Source organism: Panthera uncia (genome assembly GCF_023721935.1).
Source record: "Panthera uncia isolate 11264 chromosome B2 unlocalized genomic scaffold, Puncia_PCG_1.0 HiC_scaffold_24, whole genome shotgun sequence".
In the NCBI taxonomy this organism is placed as follows: Eukaryota; Metazoa; Chordata; class Mammalia; order Carnivora; family Felidae; genus Panthera; species Panthera uncia.
In genome coordinates, this window is record NW_026057580.1 from 14181367 (window position 1) to 14200040 (window position 18674).

General features: G+C 42.7%; 1 protein-coding gene, 1 long non-coding RNA gene and 1 other non-coding gene across 3 annotated transcripts in view; 2 read left to right on the plus strand and 1 right to left on the minus strand.

Annotated features, from left to right (window-relative positions):
- Positions 1–18674, minus strand: part of CLIC5 (chloride intracellular channel 5) — a 119969-nt gene that overhangs the window by 56834 nt on the left and 44461 nt on the right. The gene's annotated exons all lie outside the window — the stretch shown is intronic.
- On the plus strand, positions 3354–18257 carry LOC125937903 (uncharacterized). The gene is made up of 4 exons (XR_007462544.1): positions 3354–3496; positions 5301–5450; positions 12391–12486; positions 17706–18257. It is a non-coding gene; the product is annotated as an uncharacterized LOC125937903 (long non-coding RNA).
- LOC125939187 (U6 spliceosomal RNA) lies at positions 6032–6139 on the plus strand. The gene has a single exon (XR_007462950.1). It is a non-coding gene; the product is annotated as a U6 spliceosomal RNA (small nuclear RNA).

The window sequence follows — 18674 nt, forward strand, 5'->3', positions numbered from 1 at the left end:
GAGTCCAAACTGCTACATAGGAGGACTGGATCTGAATGTGACCAGGCGTGTTCAACCATAAAACAGGTGGAATCATCATTCTTACTTCCCTGGGTTGTTACACAGAAAGCAAACTGTGGCTCACTGAGTGCTCTCACAGCAGCTAAGTCTCACAAGGTCCCCGTGAGTCACTTTTTTTTCGTTCTCTTCATTTTTCATGCGAGGGAACCAAGGCTCATAAACAGGATGCTGGGGATCCAACAGGATAAGGTATTTGAATGTGCTTCATAAATCCTAAAATGCTACCATTTATTATTATTATTATCATTATTATTATTATTATTATCAGCAGCAGTAATAGTTAACAGATGATAATCAGTTGATGTGGGCTAGAATCATGTGTCCTTGAAACTCCCTGGGCGACCCAGGTTTTGAATGATGCACCCAGTGGACAGGCCCGGTGGAGAGAAGGTCCCTTCCAGAAAGTTGTTGAAGATGACACATAGGATTCTGGGTGGGGCCCAGCCTGACCGAGAGGCTTCCTAGAAACCAACCGATCCTGCCTTGCTGGAAGGACCTCAGGCACCGGACACCCTCCACAAGAAGGCCTTTCTTCATAAGAATCACAGAGCTCAGAGAAATGTCAATTCTGTAAATTGATTCTGGAACTCAGGACATTGTTTCCCTAAAATAAAACCAATCATCACCTGGACAGGATCTTGATTTCACAATCATTTTTCAGCCTTTGCTGCTCCCTATAAATGATAACTACAAACCAGAATTGCAAAAAAGAAGGGGGAAAAATCAAGAGCTTTCCTGATTTTTTTTTTTTCTCCCATCAGTCCGGTTTTTGAGCTAATCATGAAGGCCTGCCTGGTTCTCATGGATTGCCTTCCTTTAGGGGCAAAACAAATAACAACACAGGCATTTTAGAATTCTTTTGGGGGCACTGAGGGCTGTGCAGTGAGCTTTTTGTATACGTGGAAAAAACCTTCAAAGCTGCCAACACGAAGTTCCCAAGGTGCAGGCAGAATTGGTCTCCGTGCCTAGTAGTGGGTCAAAGGGCTCCTCTGACTCTAAAGAGTCAATTTGTGTTTCAAATAGCTTTCAGGAACTTGACACTATGAAACTACCTGCTCCCAGGAAATCTGAGAAAGTCCTAGAATAGCTTTCTTCAGGGAGAGCTGCGAGCCTCCTGGCTTTGTTAAAGCTCTCCCTGTTCATTCCCTTCCCTAGGCCACAGGATTGGATGGTGAGGTTCAGGGCGCCCGCTCCTGGCCCTTGGTCCAACAGGGCCCAGCTCTGGAGAGGACGCGACCTCTTTCGCTATCTGGGTCTGCCAAAGGACCTGGTAATCCTGCCCAGAGGGGACCCAGAAACCAAATGAGGGAGACAGAAGCCACACCTGAGGGGAGACAAACAGGTTCAGCAAAGCAAATGACAGGCATAATTTCTATGGATTATTTTGAAAAATAAACCCAAAGAAGGTAACACCTAGCCAAAAAATATTTAACAGACCTTTGTGGTACGCTAGGGCCAACTGGGGAGGACCACTTACCAAGTCGTAACCTGATGGAGGTTTGGGGATTGTTCTGTTCGGTTTTAGGCATCAAAAGATACCAAAGACCAAAGGGTTGCTGTCAAGGTTTATGCAGATCTTATCCTTTTTTGGTGAAAATCTCTCATCAGCTTGGAGATAAGGGCAATTTGCTCAAAACAATATCTTTCCCATCGCAGATATATAGGTCTTTTCAGTTCAGCCGGGAGACTCCTGAAAGGCACCAAGGAACTCTCCTCTCCTCAGTCACCTGTGCCTTTCCTGGGAAACTTTGCATTTGAAGGCTATTTCCCGCGCCCCTCCCTCCCCCCCGCCTTGGCTCTCACGCCGCCAGCGCACTCCCCTCCCCCCAAGCCTGGCGACTCTCCCCGCACCGCCCAGGAGGCCGCTCTCCGGCCGCCTCAGGTTTCCCGGCTTCTGCGGTGAGCCCGCCACAGCGAGGACTGATCAAATGTTTCTTTCTTACACCGCACCACCAGCGGACCGGGAAACGCCGCCTCCTCCGCCTCCATGCTTTGCCTCCTACAGGTTGCAAATGAAATACAGCCGTTTGGAGGGTAGATTGTTTCTGCCCAGGGAGCGAGGCGACTGAAGTCAGTTTGTGCACTGTGCCCCTCCATCCCAGCCTGCCCCAAGTTGACCGGGGGTTTTTTTGTAGTTGTTGTTGGTTTTCTTTGTTTGTTTGCCAAACCTTGGCATTTCCTGATACTCCCCTGCAGAACCATGATTATGACAATAATAGTAATGTTGGCCAATGGAGTGTTTGTTTTCTGCTTTGCAGGTCACAAAGCAAGAAACACCTTTGTTTCCTTTGCTTTTTTTTTTTTTTTTTTTTTTTTTTTTTTTTTTTTTTTTTTTTTTTAGTAGCTCTCAGCAAAAGAGAGAAAAGACATTTGAAGAACTGTTATTTTTATTTTGCCAAAGATAATTGTCCGGATCGGCAATGTTTCCTTTTCTTCCCTTCCCTCTCTTAGCCCTCTCTCCCACCCAATTTTAGAGGCACGCTCACGGCTCCAGGCAGGTTCCGGCCACCTCCTTATACCTTGAGATGGCTCTTAAGGACTAGCCAGAATCGCACCGGGCAGGGACCTGTAGCGGCGACCCGCTTGCTCTACAGCGGATCTGACAAACGGCCGGCCAACTCTCCAAGAAGACAGCCACCTGCAAGATTGCACCTGACTCCACAGCAGCCGGGAGCCCCGAAGCGAGGCTCTCTGGCTCGCAGGAAGGCCACCCAAGGGATCGCTGGGGCTGGGTTGTCCTCCCTGGGGAGGGTCCAGCGTCCCGGCTCTGTCCGCGCCCAGGCACGTGAGCCCGCGCAGCCGGGAGCCCGACTGCAGGCGCGACAGGTGCGGCGGGCGCAGGGACGCCGACCTACCTTCACGAAGAGTTCGATCTCGGGGTCCCTGTCGTCCCCGTTAGCTGTCGCCGAGTCCGTCATGCCGTCGGCGCCCGGGGCCAGCGTCCCGGGGCGGGGAGGCGCCACCTCTGCGGCGCCTGAGCCAGCGCTCTGCGCTCCTGCTCCTGCTCTGCGGGGCCCTCCTTGAGAGCGGCTATTATTATTATTATTATCGGATCTATTTCTCAAGCCGGGAACCGCAGTGTCTGACAGATCAAATGTCCCGAGAGATCACATGCAAAGGAGGAGAGGGGAAAGGTGGGTTCAAGGATGGCAGCAGGTCCCCGGAGCAACAAGTGCCGGGCTGCAGGGAGGTGTCACAGGATCCGCTCCAGTCAGCTATCCCCGCGTCGCCGCCAACGCGCCCAAAATAGCCGGAGGCCGCGGGGCGGGGTCAGCCCGGGCGGGGCTGGGCGGGAGGGGCGCCCGGCGAGCGCGGCCTCTGCCCTGGCCCCGGCCCCCGCCCCCTGCCCCGCCGCCCCGGCCCCGCTGGACCGGAGGCAGTCGCGGCCGACCCGGGCTGGCACCGCCTACGAGGCCCCGGGGACCTTATGGGAAAGGTAAAGGGAGGGAGAGGGAGTCCAAGCGAACGGGAAAAGAGAGGGGAGAAAAGATGGCTTTAAGTCTTATGTGTCATTAACGATGCTTTAGCTCGTCCAAGTTACTCGATTATTGGCGTTACCCACTCGGAAAGCCCCTTCCTGCCTTAGCCGTGCTCAGAGTGGGGAGGAGCTGTGGAGAGGGGGCAAGGAAAGAAAGGACCCCTATGAGGAGCCATCCTGGAGCTGGGCAAATGGGGTAGGACATGGGGTGGGGGTGGGCAGGGCTCATGTCTAAGGTAGAGGGGTGAGCCAACCTGGTCAGGGGCAGCCGGAGCCGAGCACCCGCGTCTTGCTGATCTTCTAGGCATACTTTTTTTCCCACTTTCTTCTCTTGTCTCTTCTTTTCATTCCTTTCTTTCCTAGTCAAATTTCGTTCTCTGTTTTGTAGTGAAGTATGATGCACATATGGAAAAATGCACGTATCACAAATGTCCAGTTCAATGAACTGAACTCACCCATGGAACGCCAGATGAAGAATTAAAATACTAACTACACCCCCAGAAGCTCCTTTTGGTCTCTCTTCTCTTCCTTTCCTCCCCCTCCACCGCTCTCTTCCGCCAGAGTAAACATTATCTTGACGTGTAATAGCACTTGTCCGGAATCTTACAGTAAATACAGTATATATACTCTTGATGTTTGGCATCTTTTGCACACCATTACATTTGTGACATTCATCCATTCTGTTGTGTGTGGTTGTAAATCATTCATTTTCATTGCCACAACTTAACATCCGTATTTTTGGTTGATGTACATTTGCATGGTTTCCAGTTAATGACTACTATAGATACTGCTGCTATGAACATTCTATCAAACATTCTTTGGTGATAACACGGACACTTTTCTGTTGGGTATATCCTTAGGAGTGGCATTTATAAGTTATAGCGTACAAGAATGTTCTTGAATAGACACTGCCAAAGGGGTTGTACCAAGGTATGTTCCCACCTTTCATTTATTTTAAAAATAGGTACAAAATCTTTTGCATCTGAAATCTGGTCAACTTTCATTTGTTTTCTCTGCCTTCTCTCTAGCTAATCCTGTTGCTGCTCTCTCTTGCCTTGCTCACAAAAAATGCATTTATTTCACAGCTTTGCAAGAAAACAAAGTAATCCCTTAATAATAAAAATAATAATACTTGTTACGTACCAGACAAAAAAAAGCACTGGAGATCTTAACTTGTTTCATCTTTACAGTTAGTGTTATTATCCCAGTGTTCCAAAGGGGGAAACAGGTTTAAAGTATTTAAGTAACTTGCCTCTAGTCATTCAACTAGAAAATGGCAGATTTGAACGCAGAAAGACTGAGCCTCTGCTCCCAACTACTCTACTAACTGCCTCTCTCAAATTTAGTGCATGCTGGGTAAGTCATTCTGAAGAAACAAAGACACTGTCCTGGTCTGAATGGAGATTAAGTTCCATTTCAGGATAATAGTCACATGGAAGGAAGACTAAGGCTGTCACATGAATTGGGCTCCATAAATCAGCATGTAGACAGATTATTCACCACAGTGGGAGTGGGTAGACAGAAAGGCCTCATAAAGCAGAAGGCACTCCGCTGAATCTTCCTGAATGGCCAGGCACCTGACAGGCAGAGAAGATGGCAGGGTACCCTGACCACCCTTTATGGCAGGCCGTTTCCCCAGAAACCACAAGTACAAATGTTCCTTTTCACTGAAGAAGTCGCCAAGCCCAACTTGCAAGCCCTCACAATACACTACAGCTTAATCAAGGTGAGGTCTAATTGCTCTCCTCCTCCTTGGTTTCAGGCTTACATCACCAAAGCCTTTAGAGAAACAGTCACCTTCACAGCTCGTACATTCTGAGCCAATGACTGCATACCTTCACTGCATGCTGCACAGACTCATCACTTCCTGCTCTGGACTGCAGACAATATTTGCAATAGCGATGTGGCAGAGGTAAATAAAATTATATGCGTGAAATGCCCTTGAGGGTTTTTTTTTTCTTTAGATGAAAAATGCTTTACACGTGTGATCATGTTCTTGGCTATGATCTAAACAATGTATGGTGTGACCTCCACTTTCCTGACTTCCAGCCTAGCAGAGTTGGCTTCCATTTTGTTTTCTCTAAACATCTACTGCTTACTGCTTATTGGAAATGAACCAGTTCCCTTTTAATCTCTAGATAATACCTTCCATTTGGACATCCCTACAGACAACTGATAGTTTTGATATTCTAAATCTTCATGTTGCCACACACACACACACACACACACACACACACAAGTCCGCGTTGGTGATGAAGTACCTTTGTGCATATTTCTAGTTTTTAAGTCCACATTCTGCTTTCACTCAAGATAAAAAAAATCTTTGTTTTGTACCCTTTAATGTCAAATCATAATTGGTTAGAGTCTATTCCAGCTTTGTCCAGAGAAAAACACTTCCTTGATCATACACTACTTCTGATAATCATAGTTTCACACAGTTAGTGCAAGCTTTGGGTAACTATTTACCAGGAAAGCACTTCAAAGACATATTTAGTGCTCACTTTGGCTGCACATATACTAAAATTGGAACAGTACAGAGAAAATTAGCATGGCCCCAATGCAAGGCTAACATGTAAATCTGTGTAACATCCATACATTTGTATGATTGTTGAAAGCAAAAATTATCACATGTCTTACGGGGTTTAAATATATTCAGACTCAAATGATATGGCATAAAGGTGAAGGTAAAGGGATTTATATAGTGGTAAGGTTTCTTCGAGTGGCAAACTATGACCTGTAAGCAGACTGAGAAAAGTTAGGTATGTATGTCATAACCACTCCTAAAGCAACAACTATAAAAGTTATATAAAGAAATGTAGTAAAAAGCCAATAAGTAAATCAAAATGTAATGGGAAGAAATTTTCAAATAATCTAATAGGCTTGATGGGGGGACAAAGAGAACAAACATAAAACTTACTGTTAGACGGCACACCTAAATCCAACCATATGAATATTTACACTAAATAAAAATGATCTAAACACATCAATTAAAAGCTGGAGATTGTTGGATTGGATTTTAAAAGATACTCAGCTCTACAATGTTACAGAATCTCACTTCAAGCATAATGATACAGATAATTATAAGGAAAAGGATGGAAAAAAATACCATGCAAACACTAATCAAAAGAAAGTTAGTGGTTATATTCATATCTGACAAAATAGACCCCAGAACAAGGAAATTATCAGCGATAAAGTTGGATATTACACAATGATGAGTCAACCCATCAAGAAGATATAACAACTCTAAGTGTGTATGTACCTAATAAAAAACTTTCAAAATACGTGAAGCAAAGCTGACAGAACTGAAGGAAGAAACAAATACACGAATATAGTTGGAGACTACAAAATTTTTTTCTTAGTAATTGATAGCACAAATAGACAAAAAAAAAAAAAATCACTAAGAATATAGAAGACTGAAACAGTACTACAGCCAATTTGGCCAAATGAACTTTTATAGAATATCCCATCTAAATAACAACAGAACCGGGGCGCCTGGGTGGCTCAGTCGGTTGAGCGCCGACTTCGGCTCAGGTCACGATCTCGTGATCCGTGAGTTCGAGCCCCTCATCGGGCCCCTGTGCTGACAGCTCAGAGCCCGGAGCCTGTTTCAGATTCTGTGTCTCCCTCTCTCTGACCCTCCCCCATTCATGCTCTGTCTCTGTCTGTCTCAAAAATAAATAAACGTTAAAAAAAAAAAAATTTTTTTTTAAATAACAACAGAACCCACACTGTTTTCAAGTACGCATGGAATAGTCACCAAAATAAACCATATTCTGTATCACAAAACAAACATTATATGTAAAAGAATGAAACAACACAAATATATTCTCTGACTATAATAGAACCAATTACATCAATAAAAAATGTTTCTGGAAAACCTCTAAATATTGGGAAATAAAGCAATTCACTTTCAGAAATTCATTGGTTAATCAAGAAGCCTGAAGGATAATTATAAAATATTTTGATCCGAATGTAAAGGAACATACAATGTATCAAAATTTGTGGGATGTAGCTAAAGCAGTTCCTAGAAAGAAATTTATACTTGAAATGCTCATTTAGGAAGGGAATAAAGATCTCAAATCTAAGCGTGTACCTTAAGAAACCAGCTAACCCTAAAGCAACAAGGAATAAAATAATATAAGAAAAAAAATGAAATTGAAACAAGATAAAACAATGGAAAAAATCAGTGAAACCAGAAGCTAGTTCTTGTAAAAGATCAATAGAATTAATAAATTTGTCTCTGGATTTGCCAAGAGAAAAAGAGAGAAGGTGTATTTTATCAGTATCAGGTGTGAAAGACGGATAGCAATGCAAACTTCACAATCAGGAGAAGGTAATAAAGGAACAATATAGGCAACTTTTTGCATATAAATTAGATACTTAAATGAAAAGAACCAAATCTTAAAAGACACAAAACTCATTCAAGAAGTAGGAGATAACCCTAAACCGTAAGAAACTCTTAAATACAGAGAACAAACTGAGGATTGGTGGGGACGGGAGGGGAAAATGGGTGATGGGCATTGAGGAGGGCATGTGTTGGGATGAGCCCTGGACATTGTATGTAAGTCATGAATCATGGGAATCTACTCTCGAAGTCAAGAGCACACCGTATACTCTGTATGTTAGCTAACTTGACAATAAATTATATTTAAAAATAATAATAAAAATAAATAAAAAACATTGTAATCAAAAAAAAAAATAGGAGATAACCTGAATAGTCCCATATACAGTAAAGATATTGAATTCATAGTTGAAAATCTTCCCAAAAAACCCCTACCAAAACTCAAAAAACTCCCAAGCCCAGATGTCTTTATTAATGGATTCAACCAAACCTTTAAGAAAGAAATCATAGCGATTCTTTTTTTTTTAATGTTTATTTATTTTTTTCTTTTTTCTTTTTTTTTTAATTGTTTTTTTTAACATTTATTTATTTTTGAGACAGAGAGAGACAGAGCATGAACGGGGGAGGGGCAGAGAGAGAGGGAGACACAGAATCGGAAGCAGGCCCCAGGCTCTGGGCCATCAGCCCAGAGCCTGACAAGGGGCTTGAACTCATAGACCGCAAGATCGTGACCTGAGCTGAAATCGGATGCTCAACCGACTGAGCCACCCAGGCGCCCCAATGTTTATTTATTTTTGAGAGAGACAGAGACAGAATGCTAGTGGGTTAGGGGCAGAGAGACAGGGAGACACAGAATCTGAAGCAGGCTCCAGGCTCTGTCTGAGCTGTCAGCACAGAGCCCAACACGGGGCTTGAACTCACGAGCTCTGAGATCATGACCTGAGCCGAAGTCAGATGCTCAACCGACTGAGCCACCCAGGCGCCCTGAAATCATAGCAATTCTACACAGTCTCTTCCAGAAGTAAGAAAAGGAGGAAATAAAGAACTTGTATCCAGAATTTGTGAAGAATTTTCACAACTCAAAGATAAGAAAACAACCCAATTAAAAATTGGCAAAAAGAGGGGCACCTGGGTGGCTTAGCGGGTTAAGTGTCCGACCTCAGCTCAGGTCATGATCCTGCATAGGGCTCTCTGCTGTCAGCACAGAGCCCGCTTCAGATCCTATGTCCCCCTCTGTCTACCCCTCCCCCACTCACGTTCTCGCACTCTCAAAAATAAACATTAAAAAAAAGTTGTTTTTATTTGGCAAAAAGAATCTGAACAGACATATCCCCAGAGAAGACATGCCAATGGCAAATCAGCACATGAAAAGATGATAAATGTCATGATTCAGCAGAGAAATAGAAATAAATACAATGATACCACAGTATACCTATCAGAATGGTAAAAATATATACACGTGATAACCTCATGTGGTAGCAAGGATACAGAACAACTGGAATTCTTGTACATTGTCAGTGAGAAGGCAGAATTGTACAGTCATTCTGACAAAACACTTTGGCAATTCCGTGTAAAGTCAAATATATGTTAACCATAAGACTCGCTCGTCATCTCCTGGATATCATCCTAGAGAGATGAAAACTTCGGTTCTCACAAAAGCCTGTACATGAATGTGCATAGCAGAATTTATAATTGGTGCAAACTGGAGACAACCTAAATGCCCCTCAATAGCTAAATGAATAAAAAAAAAAATTGTGGTACATCCATACAATGATATACCACTTAGCCATTAAAAAGAATGAATACCTCCAAAACACGGATGAATTTCAGCTGTATGTACCAAGTCAGAGAAGCCAGTCTCAAAAGATTGCATACTGAATGGTCCCACTTGTATGACATTCTGGGAAGGCAACATTATAGTGATGGAGAGCAAATCAATGGCTGACAAGATTGCAGAGGGGTGGGGGACTACCAAAGGGTAGCACAAGGGAATATTTTCAGGTGATGGAACTATTCTGTATCCTGTCCGTGGTGGTGGTTATAGATGTTTCTGCATGCATGAAAACATACAGAGCTCTAAACCAAAAAAGAGAATTTTCTGTAGGTAAATTTTTAAATGATCAAGATTCTTTTCTTTTTAATGTTTTTATTTATTTTTGACAGAGAGAGAGAGAGAGAGAGAGAGAGAGAGAGAGAGCGCATGAGCAGGGGAGGGGCAGAGAGGGGGAGACACAGAATCTGAAGCAGGCTCCAGGCTCCGAGCTGTCAGCACAGAGCCGGATGCAGGACTCGAATTCACGGACTGTGAGATCATGACCTGAGCCAAAGTAGGACGCTCAACCGACTGAGCCACCCAGCTGCCCCTAAATGATCAAGATTCTTAAAAACTGCAGAAAAAGGTAAAACTACTAGATTTTATTTTTACATCCCCTTTCCACGCATTCTTTGCTTCAAATCCTTAGTCTCAGATCTCATCTTACCATTGACTTCAGATCTATAAAACGGCTCTCTGTTCCATGAGACCTGGTGCTCCTAAGTATAGTCATTCAGTAAAATAGAAAGAACTTTCATTGAAATAAAAAATGAAACAACAAAATAAGCATATTTAGACTGAGAGCGAGTGCGTGTCTGTGGTAAAAGGACATTCAGTATGAAATAATGATGATCCTTTTAGGAAGATTTGATAGAAATGTTCACCTTGCCCAGTGCCAGAGTAGAAGAACGTCAGTAGATATAAGCTCCAACTTTTACGTACCTAATGATATTCACTCGAACCCACTCAGTCTGCCCAGGGTAGCAGCTACTTCTGTGAGAATTAGATTGTTCCTCTCTTACGTTCTTCACGGAGAATCTCTCAGACAATCCCAAGAGCTTGAGGTTCAAGCTGAGGGGACAAGTAGGTTTTGATGGCAGCTGCAGGAGCATCAATTACATTGTGTCTCTGTGAGAGGACCAGGTGGGTGTAGACAAGAGGAGGTGAGTCCTGGAGGAGTTACAATCCCATGAAGTCACTGGTTGGGCTGTGAGGGGGATTAGGGTGGGTTGCTAGTTCTATCTATCCCTTTATAAACTAATGTGCTCTTGGGCATGCCTAACATTACCAGTAATCTCTGTCCCCACCGCAGTCGGCCTACAGACTCCCGGGGAGAGCCTGGGAGTGGGCTGGACTGAAGCCAGGGGTCCTTGTCAACAACCTTCACTCATCCCACTGATTCACCCATTACTCATTCTCTCCACCAGGGTTTTGGGGAGCACTGCTCATATGCTTTCTAGAACCCTCTAAGAACACGCATTGTGCACATCACCTCCTGATGATAAGCAGTCTTTGCTCCTGCATTATTCCTTCATGGATTGAGTCAGGACTTTTCCACAAAAGTAAAGTCCCCTTGAGGACAGGAATGCAGTTTTATGTCTCTTTTGCATGACCCTCAGAACATAACAGTTCCCTGCTATAAACTTTTAAACAAACAAAACCACTTATCAAACAAACTGTTGATAATTCAAGTACAAGTGTACATGCTCAAGAAAATAGTTGTTGGTGGAATGAATTAATGAATAACTGGAACTTTCTTTCACAGCCTCCTCCTCCACTAGAGAGTCTGCCCTTACTTATATTAACTCAAAGGCTGACATCACTAAAATGGTCATTACAATGTGGGGGGGTTTGTAAAGATTCTAATTTTGAAGTAAAACATGGAAAAGAGTTTGTAATAATAATAATAGTTAACATTTACCAAGGGCCCACCATGTGCCTGAAGCTCTGAATCTCTTATGAGCTCTCTTCATCTCTATAAATAACCCTGTGAGACAGGTGCTATCAGTCCCATTTCACAAATGAGGAAGCAAAGACTTAAAAAGATTAAGTAACTTGTCCAAGATCACACAGATAATAATAAACAACACAGCTGGTATTCTGACCCAGGTCTCTCCATTGTGAAAGCCCATTTTATTAACCAGCATGCTTTACTGTACGTGAGAAGCAGGATGGATTTGGAGGAGGCTGGGATGATGTTAGAGACTTAGAAATTGCTTCCTGAATTGCAGTCAGTGAATAACTGGTTTTGGATAAGAAATGGCTAGATTTGGGGATTCTAGAATCCCTCTTCACTCTGCTTAACCCAAGAGACACCAGAGACAAGCTGAAAAAAGAAGCAGGGACCAAAATGTGGTTCATGAAAAATAAAAAAATACGGAGCCCCTAGAGAAAGGAAAGCTGTGGGAGACAAGAGGCCAGGGAAAAGTGATCTGAGGTCATGTTCTGTTGCATCACCATGAATTTTTGGCAAGATTTATTGCTCTGGTAATTGTCTCACTTAATGGCAAAGTTCGTACTTTAGTCACAGCAAGATCACATTAAAATACAACTATTACATAAGTATATTTTTAAAAACCTTGGGCCAGATCCAGGATAAATACATAATTCAAAATACATAATTAATAATAATTCAAATACATCATTTGTAACAAAATCCCCAAAATATGTTGACCCGTATTACTTTTATACACACAGCTAATTTTCTTTTGGCCAACAAGCCCATCTTGACAATTGACGAGAGATCAAAAAAGGGCATGGTGTTAAAGAGGACCCAGGCTGGAGAGAAGCAAGGTAAGGAATCTTGTGGTGTGGAAGTCAGCTTGTCCATGGGTGGGAGCAGAATGAATTGAGGGAAGGGGGAAAATGCCCATGACCAAGCAGATTAGAATTCTGAAAGGAAAAGTGAAGAGTTGTTATAATGATTGACAACTAGAATCCATTTGCCCTTTTGTTAAAGGAACCCTGAACTTTCTTTGGAATCTGCACCTGTTCCATTCACAGCCCATTAGCTTCAAGCGGAGCTTCCTGATTGGGCCGGTAACTTGGATTGGCCAATGGGAGCATTGACTCCCTGTGAGCACTACGATTCGTCCAAAATGGACACACGATCAACTTGGGGCCAATTTTCTGTTTTTAAAATGGAAAAAAAAAAGGTCTTCTAATAGATTTGCAAAGCAAGCTACTTAGTGTTGCGTTCATGACATTCTCATTTACAGTGTAGTTTGTGAAGAATCATGTTTTAAAACTGTAATTATGTTCTCTAGTTAAGAGAACATAGTTAACTAGTTAACTAGCAAAGCTAGTTAAGGCTGTTTCTTTGTAACTCTTAGAAGACGTTATATGAATCCTCATTACGACATAGTAAAAACAGCTCAGACTTTGCTCAGATTTGGGGCTTTTGTCAGAAATGTGCCTAAGAGTCAGTCTTTCCTTCTGTTGGACTTACGGAGAAACTAGGATATGGTCCTGGAGCTGCCTGTGCTATCTAGCCACTGCTAAGACAGTATAATTGAGAGTAAAGCCAACAGAGAGAAAATGAGGGCCAAAAGCTGGAGAAAGGAAACCCAAGTTCTGATGTCTTGTTTGAGTGACTAGATGAGTGACTTGTTGAGTGACTAGTGGTCCACATGATAGAAAAAAGATTTCAGGGCTCTTGTAAGGTGGATAGGAGTCAACAGCACAGTGATGCCTTTTTAAAAAGGAGGCTGCATCCTAAGATCAATAAGTCATAGTTTTAAAGTTCCAGACCCTCTATATAGGCACTATTTAGTCTTTCCAGGCTTGTAAGCCAAAATACAAAATGAAAGTGAAAATACGTCCAGAAATTGGCAGAGTTGCAGAGAAGCTCCGTGTGTCAATTTAAAGCAATAAGATAAATGATACAATCATAAAATTATGACTCCATGCATCAATCTTATTTTTCAACAGAGAATGTCTTATACAGTGAAAAGAGCACAGGGCTTGGATCCAAAAGTTCCAAACTCAAGACTTGGCTTCTGTCACTTTCTAGCCTTATGCCTTGATGGTCAACCCTCCCAAACCCCAATTTCTTTTATTTTGTTCTTTTTCCAAACCTCAATTTCTTTTTCTGTAAATGGAGGTAACTGTACCTTCCCTGAAGTTAATGTAAAGTTTAAATAATATTATTTATGAATACGTGTAATTCATGCAGCATATTGACTATCCCATAAAGAAAGAACAAAAGAGCTGCCTCTCCACAAATGCATAGAAGACAGCACTGTGTTTCATAGGTAGTTTCTCACTTAATCCGTCACTCCAACCCTATTCACGAGGTAGCTACTATCATGGCTCCATTGTGCAGAAGAGAAAACTGATACACACAGATTAGTTAGTAAGCATAGCTAACCAGAAAACTCTAGAGCTGGGATTTTAACCCCAAGACACTGACTCCCAAGTGTCTGCTTTTATGACCTCAATGAATGAGGACTATTTAGTATTATTTTATTATTAATGAATTAAATAAATGAATAAAAAGAAGAGAGAGAGAGAGAGAGAGAGAGAGAGAGAGAGAGAGACAAAAGGCTCCAAGTGAAAGCTGAAGGTCAGCTACTGGAACATTCAAATGACAAAATAAGAAATGCCCCCAGGTAAAGAATGGAATATATACCCTGTCGTCATTACTCTGACCACGCTGGATGGCCTCCCTCCTTTATCTGACTGTCTCCCTCTTCTAATGTCAGCTCTTCAAGCTACATAAGGAATTATTTCCAGAATGGCATAGAATATTTTTGAGAACCTTGCAAATTCCTTCTTGGAAATGGGTAGAATTGATCTAACCAAATTGTTTTTTTTTTTAAGTTTATTTATTTATTGGGGGGTGAGGGGAAAAAAAATATATGTATATACACACACATATATATGTATATATTCACACATATATATGTGTATATATATGTATATATTCACACATATATATATATATATTCAGAGAGAGAGAGAGAGAGAGAGAGAATCCCAAGCAGACTCCACACTGTCAGCCAACGTGGAGTTGGATGCAGGGCTCAAACTCAAAAACCGTAAGACCATGACCTGAGCCAAAATCAAGAGTTGGACGCTTGGGGCGCCTGGGTGGCTCAGTCGGGTGAGTGCCCGACTTCAGCTCAGGTCATGATCTCTCGGTCTGTGAGTTTGAGCCCCGCGTCGGGCTCTGTGCTGACAGCTCAGAGTCTGAAGCTTGTTTCGGATTCTGTGTCTCCCTCTCTCTGACCCTCCCCTGTTCATGCTGTGTCTCTCCCTGTCTCAAAAATAAATAAAACGTTAAAAAAAATAAAAAAAAAAGAGTTGGATGCTTAACCAACTGAACCACTTAGACGTCCCACCAAATTGTTATTTTAAAAATAACCTATCCTAAAGGTAGGGGCAGTTATATATGTCCATTGCACCTCTAGAAGTCTAAAAACATATCTCTATTTGAGTCTTTTTTTTCTTTCCATTTATTTCCTTGTATACATATGTCTCCTTATTTTAGGATCTCAGAGAGACAGAATACAACATTTCTATGCCTTATTAGTTGGTCATAACTAGGCAGATACAGAAGAAATTTATCTCTGCAGCACTGTAACAAGTGGCTCTCTTTAATCTACATTCAGGAAAAAAGCTTTGATTCTATTTTTTGTCATATATTTTTCCCAACTGTGCAATCTTTTATGATCTCCCAGGAAGATTAGCCTTACTGCCGCAAAACTTGATGGACAGAAAATCAGAGGCTTGTCTAGAATTGTTTCAATTTCCTTCTCCTGGAGAGAAAGCAGAAAGCACTTCAAATATCTAATTTTGGCTAACTTCGGCAAGCATACCTTGGTCGTGTTCTATGCCAGGCACTGTGCTCAGTGCTGGGGAATACATGTGTGAGTGAGCCCTAGCCTCTGTTGCAAGGAGCTCACAGTGCCTACAACAGAGGGGTGCTCCCGCTCTTCGCCCCATTTCTAGCTGAGGAGGTGCAACGTGTTTGTAAAAACACAGAATTGAAATAAGCCTAACAGAATTGAGAAAAGATGCTCGTTGCCAAAATTTTCGTAACCAGAGTAGGAGATAGATGTACACTTGGGTCCACACCAGCTGCCTCCCAAATGAGTCCTCTCCCACCAAGTCAGCAATGGTCAGAGGTAATTCATCATTTCCACGTCATGTTTCTGTTGACCACCTGTTACACACCAAATATTCTTGGAGACACTGAGTGTATCTTGGGGAATAAAACACTTGTGGATAGCCCTTGCTTGGTGGGCCTTGCAATACAGGGTAGGAGATAGGACAAACGTGAACAAATAAATAGATGCATACTTATAAAATGTGATAGATACTTTCTGGGAATCTGGGTTTCAATGCTAAAGAATCACAGTGGAAGATGAGGGAACCCCGCTTAGGCCATGCATGGGGAAAGCTTATCTAAGGAAGTGACATTTAAGCCCAGACCTAAAAGATAAAAAGGGGCTGGTCATTTGAAGACAGAAGGGAAAAGAGAAGTGAACAGCATGTGTGAGGGGCCCTAAGGTAGGATAAAGTATTTCATGCTTGAGAAACTAAAGATCTAGCTTGAATTCCTCCATGTATCCCTTTAGGGGTCCATGTCGTGGGGTCCCAGATTTACCTTTTCCTACATAATTATATGGACAAACTTTTGGAATATTAATACTCTCTTGGAGAAAATGTGCCCAGAGGCTTTCATTCAGTGAAAAAGTTATATCTTAAAGAAATAATGGTGGCACCACTGAATATACGCTGAGTTGGTAGCAAATCATGCTCTCTCTTGCTCTTTAATGCTTCAGAATTTCTTTAGTTAAATACACTTTGGAAAGGGTTGCAATTCACACTTGTACAAAGACAGACATTAACCTAAGACTCCTTTGCAATATATGCTTTTCACTTCAATGTCCCTCACGCTTTGGTTTTGCTCACTGGCTGCATCTACGACAGGCAAAGACATTTGCAGGATGGCAAAACCCACTCCCAAAGGCTGAGGTTTTATCTAAGTCATTTTATGATAGAAGACTGCATTGAAATCCATTCAATTCCATTAAAATTCATTCTTTTTTTTTACCTTGCTTTTTTGGAATCTTGTAAACACAACCATTGTCACTTTTTCCTCTCTTGAGAAATTAAATCCCAGGATGATAAAAGCTGAACATGGAGTCCATCATTTGTCTCCCTTCGACACATCACAGGGTAATTCCATCAGTAGACATTAGGCTTAATGACCTTAATGAAGCCTCCCTATGTTAGGGCCCAGAGGGTCAAACTGCTGACCTAAGCTCTGCCTTACTCACGGCACCAGCTCTCTGGTCAAAGTCCTTATATTAAAGGGCAGAGGATACAGAACAGCCTTGCCAAAGTGGTCTGGCCAAGTTCTCAAGTCAAAGCCAACCCCTCTGCTCCTTCCCTCTGGTTATAGAGATGCATGTGTGCCCATCATGTGGGTGCTGACTAGCCAAGACCCCTTGCCCTTGTGCTGAGAGATCACTTGGCAGTCAGAGTGTCCATTCTCTTTTTATCCCTCATATCTCATACCAAGTAGGCACTCAGTGGGCATTTATTCCATAAGTGGGTTGAATAAATGAGCGAATCAACTTGAGTATAGTTCACACACACTTGACAACTGTTTACATGGAGGCCTACAAAGTGTAGGCTTTCTGTCTGGCATCTTCAAACAATCTTAGCATTTGCATGAAACTTCTAGAAATATTTCTTATTTAATGATTGTCATAGCCGTAAAAAGTAGAACAGATATTTTTCTTGTTACCCCCATGTTAACAAGATCAGGGAACTCAGATTCAGAGAGGAGGAATAACTTGTCCCAGTCCTCTGCACTGAAAAGTGGCAGTGCCCACACGGGCTTCTGTGACTCTCTGATGTACCTTGATGCCTTTATACGGTACATTGTCTCTCCTTGAAAGCTAGGCTCTGGGTCATTCAAGCTGACAAATATTATACAGGAAACTAACTCATGCTGATAAAGGGCTAAAAGAGACCCTTTCCCCAATCTTGTTGCTCAGGGGAACCCATCTTGTCACAAAGAAGAGTGTCCTTGGCTTTGACCTTGCAGCCCATATCAGTGAATCCATTTTCCTTCCACCATAACAAGCAAGCTGCTTCTGGGCTGTGAAATGAATCTCTGGGAAGGACACTCTAACAACTGATGGGTGAGTAGCTCATCCTCGCTCAACAGTAAGAATGCACTGCTGGGCTCCCCTGCTCCTGTTAGCATCAAAAGGACTTCAAGGATCTGGGCCACACAAATCCATCCAGATCTGCAGTTGTGATGGGCCCTCGAAGGGACAATAAACTGACGTTGATGTTGTGCCTGGTTATGAGTTACTTATGGGTAAGGCTCATGAAGACCCCTGCCTTGAAATCCAATGCCATCCAGAATTCATTCCTTCATTCCCAGATTGTAACTTTTAGCCTTCATCTGTTCCCTGAGAGCCTCATCCCAATATGTAACTATTTGAGGAATATACCCCTTGGGTGTTTCCTCAAGGACAAAATGCCACACTAATAACCTTCTTCCCGACATCCTCTCCTTACCCTGTATTTTCTTTCCCGGTCAGTGACACCGTCATCTCTCCAGTCACCCAAACCAAAACCAAGCCCATATTTTTGTTTAATTCCTTCATCATCCCCAATCCAATTAGTTACCAAGTCCCTACCCAAATCTCTCCACTTTTCATCCTTGTAAGCTGCAGCTGCATTGCTTCATGCCCAGATGGTCATAGAACATTCCTGACTGCATTCTGTCTTGGCCACCCACCGTGCTCCTCAGATTGACCTTCCGCCTGGCAGCCAGGGTGAGCCATCTACAATGCATGGCAGATCACCCAGCCCAGGCAAGAAACCCTTTGGTTTCAGCCTGGATCACACTCCCTGGCATGATGTGACCTATCTGCCTATCGGGACTCCTCTGGCCTGAGGTGCCAGAGATTCTGGGAATCCTAATATGGTTTGCTTTCCTAAGTACACACCCT